Below are 10,426 nucleotides of genomic sequence, written 5' to 3'. Positions count from 1 at the left end.
CAGTATGATGTGTCTCATTAGAAATTCCAGCACCAGGAGAAGTCAGCATATTGGGTTACTAGGCAGAATCGTGGCTTTAAAAAAAAGAAAATGAAATGTCTTTCTCTGTCTTGGCTGCTAGATGGCGATAAAGAGCCCATGCCGCTTCTTCAGGCCAGTCACACAGCCCTGTTGGTGTGTAATGAGATGGGGGTCCCGTCTCCCGTCTCCTAGGCAACCGGGGCTGGGGACAGGGAGAGGGCAGAGTATGCGTATGTTCATGTGAATGTGTGTGTGTTAATGTGTTTGAATTGGACCCTCACAACTGTTAGGGGAGTTTACGAGGATTGTCAGAGAGTTGATGTGACAATATAATTTGATATTTGTGTGAGAATGGATGATGATGATGATGATGATGATGATGATGATGATGATGATGATGATGATGATGATGACGATGATGCACAGCAGTGACTTCAGGTGGAAAAGAACGAATGACCTTGACACTGAAAAGGATATTGACATGTTTTCATATTTTGTTTTTACAATAAAACAAATATCACAAAGAAATATATATGAAGTTTTAGTATCTAAATAACTCATTTTGGGTCTTAAAATGAGAGTTAGAGTCCAGAACAGTCAGACCTCGATATAATGCTGGAAACATCTTCAGCAGATATAACATTGCTTTTAGCTTTCTCCTCACGTTGTGTGACCGGAATCAGACATGTTTTGTTTGGGAGTGAAAGGCTAAGTGCAAGTTTTAATAGTTTCCAGTGATTTTCACCTCACCCCACAGTTGAACCCCATGTGCCATTTCCAAGTTATAATTATGATTTTAATGAGAGGTTGTTTTGCATGATCCCCGCTGAGCCGAAATCAATGTTTCTCTTCATGGAAGGAAGTCATGACTGTCTTGTTTCAGTCAAGGCAGACAGTGAAGTGAAGAAATAAAATATCACCTACAACACTCTGACCCCCAAGACAAACGGAAAACTTTACGCAAAATTAGGCTTTTAAAGTATTTTTTAGAGTGCACATTTTTCTGAAAACATTGTTGGTTAAAGCTGCTCTAATCAATATTTTTTGTATTAACTATGGATCAAATGACTATGTGTAATGTGAAAGCTATCACTCATAGTGATGAACACAGAGAATTTTATGCTGCAGCTCCCTTCATCTCTACGGAGCGTTTTGGCGTCATTTAGCTCATTGTTTTGGTTTTTGCTTCACTCTCACTGCTCTCATCAATGTCTTTTCCAGCAGGAGGCAGCTTAGATAAAACCACTTTAACTACCTGTCCATCACAAAACAACTGACAAAGTTAGCGACCTACAGGTAAATATATGTAGAGGAGCATTTAGCTGCCAAAGAGCCTGATATATCCCTCAGGAGTTAGTGGAAACCAAAACAGAGCTAAAAGAAGAAACCAGAAACACAACTACAAATGAATTTTAACATCACTTTGTGTCAACGGGATGTTTAAATAAGCAACTGCTTGCAAACACAACCACACAACAATAGCATTAGCAGTGTTTTCCCTAGGTTTGTGGAGGACTTAAGGCTGATTTATGCTTCTGTGGAGGCTCCACGCAGAGCTTTCGCCATAGCCTACGTAAGTGGCCTGAAGTTTGTACTTTGCATTGGTGTGTGCGTTGATCTTTTTAAGAGAATAGCGAGCCAGCATGTGTGTGTGTGTGTGTGGTAGAGCGAGTGACGGTGATTAGCTTCGGAGCGAGTACTGACTCTAGAGTTATAGTGAGAGATACAAAGTTTCTCCCCTGTGCTTTCTGACCACGGTGGGTTAACCGTCCCTTTGATTTCATGATGTTTATGGAGAAGGAGAACCAGGAAATGAGTAGGGGGAAATGCAACGCTACCAAGCCATGGCCGAGCGACGTGTGTCACCGCAACGGGTAGTTAAATGTTTTGAGAGGTGCACGTCAGGCTACGGCGTAGGGTCCGTATCTCCACGTACCTACGTACGTAGCCACGGCATAGATTTAACGCAGAAGCATAAATCACACTTTACTGTAGGTGCACGTATTTGGCGGGGGTCCTCCCTCAAGAAAATGTTACGTTTTTCAATAAAAAAAACAAACATGCAATTTCACATCATTTTGGAGCATTATTATAATATCTGTGTCTAAAACATTGGAAAAGCTAGAGCACATACATATAATAACACTTAAAAAGCTTGCTTAAGAAGTCCACTGGGGACCAACTACAATCATTAGATCTGAAATAAGTAATTTAGTTACATCCATCTGGCTTAGGTGGTGCCCAAAATAGCCTGCGCCTTAGCCTTATAATGGCAGGGAAACCCCTGATTGAACAGCCCAATATATGGCAATACACTGCAGGTCACAGTTCATGTATGTGATTTATCCTGATGCAGTAAAACCCAACCCTACAACTGCCAGATCAAAAATAAATATTGAGAATTAAAATAATTTTAAGTTAACAGTACTGGACTGATTATTTTTCCTGCTGCTTTGAATTGTCCATATTCCTCCACTATAACTGTAACATGGCCACCAACCCTCCTCAAGTCTCAAACAACCTAGACATACTTTCTTTCCTTCTGTAGCACTGATGGGAAAAACATGCATCAACACCTTCTGGATGTGCTATAAGTATTCACCTCTGGGAAACAGATGTTCCCAAAATAGGCTCAATTAATGTATGGAGTTGTTTAAAAAGTCCTCGGTTGACAAAATCTCAAACCATTCCCCCCCCCCCCAAGAGGTATAAACAGTACAGTGGTGAAATGTAACTAAGTACATTTACTCCAGTACTATACGTATGTTAAGTACAAATGTTGAGGTACTTGTACTTTACTTGAGTCTTTTCTTTTCATGACGCTACATTTCAGAGAGAAATATTGTACTTTTTACTCCACTACATTCATATGACAGCTTTAGTTACTAGTTACTTAAATGAGAATTCCGGCCAATTGTTATGTTAATCTTGATCGCTATAAACATGCGTGTACTTTCGATTAAAAAAAACCCCGACCTGAATCAGTGCAGGCAACACGGAGAAGCTTCAGCTACTTGTATGAGCGTTCACTGAGCTAAAACGGCAGTTGTCGGGGCAAGGTTTACGTGACAACAAGATGCCTTTTCAACTCAGACATTGTTTAAATTCACCTACCCTGGTCCCTGTCTCGATCCTGCCGGTAGCTAGCTTGCCCTGCTAGCTGATAGCCGTTAGCTGCTAGCTGCTGTCCGGTGAGTGTATTCAGCCAGGCTTCTGTGATAATCATCCTGATAACAATCCACAGAGCGGCAGTGGTCTGGCTATGTCCTCCACAGGACAGGTCATGTCACGTCTTGAAGTTGATTCCCCCCTAAAAACAAACAGTAGTGCGGTAGTAGCTGCTAGCTGCTAGCTGCCGTCCGGTGAGTGTGTACAGCCAGGCTGTGATAATCATCCCGACAACAATCGGGAGCGTGTCTATGTTCCCCGGGTCCTATGTTCCCTGGGTCCTATGTTCCCCTCTTTGTATGAGACTGTTACTTTTTCCACCATTACTGCCAAATTCCATGGCAAATAGGCCTATGTAGGCCTACGGGCTGTTTAGGGTTAGGCTAACCCTAACCCTAACCCTTTTCCAGAAAAAGGGTCCTATGCTCCCCGGTATGTCTTGCTACAGGGGAACATAGGACCCTTTTTGGGAAAAACGAGGAAGATAGGACCCGAGGAACTGGGGAACATAGGACCCGGGGAACATAGGGATGACCCCCAACAAACCACGGAGCGGCGGTGGTGTGGCTATGTCATCCAGAGGACAGGTCATGCCTTCGTTACGAAAACTTGAAGTTTATTCCCTCTCAAAAATAGGTAATTGAGCACTGTAGTGGTTATGACCATATCAGTGACTATGTAACTACAAGGAAATTGGCCAAATGATGTCTGTGGCTTGCACAGTAATAGCCTTAGAGAAGGTAGCTGTAGTCTTGCGCTGAAGTCCCGTTGTAGCAGGAAAAGGGAAACAGTGTGCAGATCGCTCCGCACTACTGCTTTTTTAGGGGGGAATAAACTTCAAGACGTGACATGACCTGTCCTCTGGAGGACATAGCCAGACCACCGCCGCTCCGTGGATTGTTGTCAGAATGATTATCACAGAAGCCTGGCTGAACGCACTCACCAGAGGGCAGCTAGCAGCTAGCAACTACTACTGCACTACTGTTTTTTTAGGGGGGAATAAACTTCAAGACGTGACATGACCTGTCCTCTGCATGACATAGCCAGACCACCGCTGCTCCGTGGATTGTTATCAGGATGATTATCACAGAAGCCTGGCTGAATACACTCACCGGACGCAGCTAGCAGCTAATGGCTATCAGCTAGCAGGGCAAGCTAGCTACTGGCAGGATCGAGACAGGGACCAGGGTAGGTGAATTTAAACAATGTTTGAGTTGAAAAGGCATCTTGTTGTCACATAAGGGCCCTGTTCATGTTGCACAGACATTTTTTTTTTTTAAGACTATTTTTTTGGGGCTTTTCCACCTTTAATGGACAGGACAGCTAGGTGAGAAAGGGGAGCGAGAGGGGGGGAAGACATGCAGGAAATCGTCACAGGTCTGACTCGAACCCTGGACCTCTGCGTCGAGGCATAAACCTCTCAGTATATGTGCGCCTGCTCTACCAACTGAGCCAACCTGGCCACATGTTGCACAGACATTTTAGTTGCATTTTATGTCTGTTAAGAGGCACAAAGGCACTATAAAACTAACTCTGTGTTGCCTGCACTGATTCAGCCGGTCAGGGTTTTTTCAATCGAAAGTACACACATGTTTATAGCGATCAAGATTAACGTAAAAATTGGCCGGAATTCTCCTTTAAGAAGTTAAGATTTTTGCACACAAAAAACTACAATAAACTACAATGTTTTTATTATAAATTAAACTACCCAACAATATAATGGCCTACTAGTCTAGCTGAAATGATTATACCATTAAACACACAACTGTTTGGACCGTTTCCAGTTTCTAAAATGTTTCTGCATTGAGTACTTTTACTTTTAATACTTTAAAGGTGCAATATGACAGCTAGTGTTTAAAATAGTTACTGCAGTACAAATTCAAAATACTGGAGAGAGAGGTCTACCCCGCCCCCTCCTCCCCAGACTCGAAGTTCACGTTGGTTGCCACATGTGTTGTCTCACATAGTCAGACATTACTCCACAGCACAGCGGAGTAGCTAACGTTAGATGCTGGCTATATTGATTACTATTGAGTCACAAAAGCCTGTGCTCACGTGGAGCTCTGTACCCAACTGACAGACACACATTTTTGGCTTAGAATTACAGCAGGAACCGCTAAAAACCCCACAACCTTGCCGTCCTCTCCACACGCCAGACAGACACACGTCCTCGGCTTAGAATTACGATAGGAACTTTTCAAGTACACACTTTATTGGCTTAGAATTATGGCAACAATCGCTAAACACACTGCAAACTCACGGTCCTCTCTTCCCGATTTACAGCCCCCCTCTCTTGGCTTCAAATAAATCACTGACATTTTCCTGATGATACTTACATACTTTTACTTTAGTAACATTTTCAATGCAGGACTTTTACTTGTAATAGAGTATTTTTTACAGTGTGGTACTTAGTACTTAAGTAAAGGATCTGAATACTTCTTCCACCCCTGCAGAAGTACCGTCTTTAGTCAGAGTTTACCATTTGATTCTGGAAAAGGCCTCCTCACTTCCATAGATGTCTTGTTGCTTTTTTCTTTCACGTCTACAAGCCCTTTAGTCGAATACTTTTGAAGCAATAAATTAGAAGCAAAGGCCTCCACTCAGTAAACGTCAGCCTGCCATGTGAAGTAGAGCAGAGCTGATAAAGGTGTTAGACCACCCACTGTAGCATGCAGCAGGCTACACGACGGGCCATGGAAATGGCAAAGTAATCTTTCGTCTGCCAAATTACACGATTCTACGTCGCATCGCCTCAGGAGGCAGATATAAACCACAGACTATTTCTAAGTACATCTCAAGCCAGAATTATGTCCTGTCTCCACCTAGAGCAGGTGTAAAGGTGACCCAGATTAAAGCAAAGCAAGTCTTACTCAAGATAAAGACCAAGGCACGCAAAAGACAACTGAGAGCTCATGATAAAACAATCGCAGAGTCAAATTCAGCACGAGACCAAGACACATGGACTAAAAACATAATTTAAAGTGAACAACGTTAACACAGTATTTAACACCTTTTCAAGAAAGGAAAATTAGATTAGTGCTAAACTGTTGCAGCTGATTCAGAACACTGCTGCTTGAGTCCTCACTAAGGCCAGGAAAGTAGATCACATCACTCCAGTTCTGAAGTCTTTACGCTGGCCTCTTGGCATAATCCAACCCAGCCTGCTGTACTGTTCTCCCTGTTCCTACAACATGCTCACCATTTCTAACAAAAACAAACCCACCAAGATCACACACGTCGCCTCCAAAATGATCAGTTCCCCTACACCCAACATCTCAGATCTGAACGATGGAGCCATCACACGCCCTGCCCTCACCATTGTCAATAGTCTATATCCTTGACGTTCCACCGGTGCCGCAAGAAATTCTGCCGATGCATATATTTTCGCCAATGTCCGTTTCCTTCCGCTTTCTTTGTGAATTTTAAACTCCGATGGATTTATGAGGACTATGGTTGACTGCTCCTCAGATCTCTGCAGGGTAAATCCAGACAGCTAGCTAGACTATCTGTCCAATCTGAGTTTTCTCTTGCACGACTATTTTAAAGCGGCTCTGTGCGGAGCTTAGCGGCGCCCATGACGATTGTAATTGGTTTAAAGAAATGCCAATAAACCAGAGCACGTTTTACTCTCCATACCCGAATGCTGTGTGGACTAGCCAGATCCTCCTCCACTCCGAAGCGTGTGGATGGTCTGGCAAAGTGAGACTAATTTTCAATGACACCAATAACCCTCTATAGCCACACTTTACACTGCTTCCATCTGGCCGCAGATACAGGACTCTGAGGTGTAGAAGGACTCGCTATGGCAGAAGTTTGGTCGCTTCTGCCATAGCTCTGCTTAACAAACTATCTCGCTGACTTTGTATTGATCCGGTGTCGTTGTTGTAAAGGTGGTTGTTTCTATGTGTCTATATACCTGTCTTTATGTTATGTTTATGTTATGTTTATGTTATGTTTATGTTATCTGTTGATGCATTTGTTAGTGTATATTGCCATGTGCAAGAAACAGACTGTGAAAACAAATCTCCCTCATGGGACAATACATATCTATCTGTCTCTCAAAGAATTGATTTCGAAAATATTACTACTACTGTTGGTTTATAAAGCACTGAATGGTTTAGGTGCCGAAATAAAGTTCTGATCTGCTCCTACATTATGAACCACCCAGACCTCTCAGGTGGTATGGGAAACGTCTGCTTTCTGTCCCTAGAGTCACAACTAAACATGGAGAAGCAGCGTTCAGTATTTATGCACCACATATCTGGAACAAACTCCGTGAAAAATGCAGGTAAAGACTTTTGTTTTTGATGCTGCCTTTTTTTTGAGTAATTGTTCATGTTTATTTATTACACGGCACTGTTACTTTTATTCTTGTATTTCATATCTGTCTTATCCTATTTACGCAGTTTTTATATTTTTTTTTAATTGTTTTTAATTGCTCTTTAATGTTTTATATAAAGCACTTTGAATTGCCTTGTTGCTGAAATGTGCTATAGAAATAAAGCTGCCTTGCCTTGCCCAAACAAGCTGCTAATTAATAATTCACTGTCTCTCAAGAAAAAATATTCTACCAATATTGACCCTTCCTGTGCTCAGACCAGAGTCAGGCCTTCACTTCCCTTTGGGCATTTGTAATAAAAAGGAAGCACTTAAAGAGATACTTTGCCGATTTTAAACCAGCTATGTGTCATCTTTGTGTGGGCAGCGTGTTCAGATGAATGGCTGCGGAGCAGCGGAGAAACGTTTCGCATCATCCGGCAGATCTCGGCCAGGCTGTTCTCATGTACCATTCGTACAGATCGCAATGAAAAGTAAAGCACTGTAATTTGTATGTATTCCTCGTATTTATTGCTGTATGCAGCACATGGATTGCTACTGTATAAGAGCGGGAAGTGCCATGTAGGGATGTGAGATACATGGTAATGGAGCCTTTTATACATTGTCATGTTTCTTTAGAAATAAACAATGGACAAATAGAGTCTTTAAACGCTTCAGATGTAAAGTTATTCACTGTCAAAATGATGTCAAAATGAATGGCAGTCAATGGGATGCTAACGGAAGGTGATGGCTTGTTAGCATCAAAATGGCGTCATAGGAGGTACGCTTTGTGGAGAGAGGCTTACCCCCTTGACTTTCACCCAGAAAGTACATCTTTGTGTCCGGGGAGTACTACTAACCACGATCTTTTTTCTAATCTTAACTAGTGGTTTGGGTGCCTAAACTTAACTGAGCATGACGATCACTTTTTTTATAAACTTAACTGCATGGGACGCTGACACAGTAACCTTTTCTCGGCTAAATGTATCTGTCATGTGACTGGTCGTCACGTGACCAGCCGGCGGCCGTAATTTTGTAGGATATCATACGATTTATTGGGAATAACTTTTTATATGATATCATACTAACCTGTTAATGAGAATGCGTAGTCTTGGCAGACCTCTGCTGCTCTGTTTAGCACGAAGCTCCGTGCGCTGCAGCCACGGAAGGAAGTCACACATCATTCGTCGCCACACACTGCCCACACTGCCGTCACACAGAGCTGGATATAAATCCAAATACACCAAATATGTTATGTTGCCATAGAGATGGTTATTGCTGGCAGTTGCTTGACAGTATGTCAGGAAGCAGGAGAGGAGCTGATACAGTGGTCTGTGTTCAGCAGTTACCTCTGGCTGGCAGTATTTAAAGTGACCAGACATCTAACACAAGGCCAGAGCATGGAGTGGTGGAAGTTAGATTTTGTATCTTTTATATTTATATTAGTGCCGTCAAAACTAACGCGTTAATAACGACTTAATGCAATTTCCTTTTAGCGCCTGCAGCGGAGACGAGACGAGGGAACAGGAAGGGTTCTTATAATATATCCATGAACGGGAGTGGATGGCTAATAGAAAACAAACCTCCTGGAGCAGAAATGGATAAAGAAATGGGTCTTTTGAATGGAAAGTTGAGTTTCAAAGCCCCTTAACAAGACTAACGTTTTTTGCATGTGCTATTGATGTGAATTGAGTTACCAACAGAGTAGTCGAGTCTCAAATACCACTTGAGCATTAAAAACGTTAAAAAACAACATTTAGAACAGATAAAAAATGTGCGATTAATTTGCAATTAATTGCGAGTTAACTATGGACAGTCATGCGATTAAAAAATGTAATCGATTGACAACCCTTATCTATTAATAGCCTATATTAAAGCATATATTATGGGATATAGCTGAACTGTGTCGGAATGAACTCTGTGTAGTTTGAGCTTGAATTTGAAAAGAAATGTGAACTTTCTTTTCCATATGTATTGTTTATATTCATTGTTTAAAACTGCCAAAGAGTTCAAGATACAGAAATGTACAATAAAACAAAACCACATTTGAACTACAGAGGCAGTTATTTTTTTTAAACAGAATGTGAACATTGCACAGCATCAAATTAAAATGTAGTGGAAAAAAGACACTGGAAGTCTAATGTAACAGGTTTAAGAAGTACTAACTGTAAAGCTCCATTGTTATGCTCAGGAATGGCTTGGCTTTTGGCAGCTGTGAACCTGTAAACTTCCTCTTAACACTTTAAATGCCAATGTATTATTATGGTTCAGGACGCCATCAGATGAAGCAGATAGATATATTTGATGACACTGATTTGATGACACAAAATAAAGATCCATGAAGTCATGGACATCAGACTAAAAACCTCCCTGACTTATGTATGTACTTCACACCTGTGTTAAGTAAGTGCTGCAGACTGGGTAAAAACTGTTCACATCAGCCTCTTTGTAGTAATTCTAAGCAGCGTGTGGGAATATGTTGTTGACTCTAAAAACTCCGCTTGATATTAACTGCAGAAAGTCTTGAACATGGAAGGTAAATCTCTGACCTCTGAATCAGTAAGTGTAAAAAAAAAGCTTTTACAGAGCTTTAATCTCACAATATTTATCAGTGAAATGCTGCTGAAAAGGTTTGAAAAAAAATGAGTGACTCAATTAAACGAACTAACCAATATCAACAGTAAAAAAAAAAACGCCCTATCGCAATGTTAAATAAACTGAAAAATAATTTGTGTATCTGCCCCATGATTTGGATCAGCTTTCAAAAACGCTAGTTGATAGATTAAACTTTTACCGTATCTGGTCGGCAAAACTCCGAACACATCTTCCTTTTTTAAGAATGACTTCAGTGTCGTTCTTTGTTCTTTTCTCAAGGAAAAGCTTAACTCCAAGTCTTCCAGAGTCGCGGCCAAAGTCGATT

Source organism: Sander vitreus, chromosome 12 (assembly GCF_031162955.1).
Source record: "Sander vitreus isolate 19-12246 chromosome 12, sanVit1, whole genome shotgun sequence".
In the NCBI taxonomy this organism is placed as follows: Eukaryota; Metazoa; Chordata; class Actinopteri; order Perciformes; family Percidae; genus Sander; species Sander vitreus.
Note: the sequence above shows the minus strand (reverse complement) of the source record.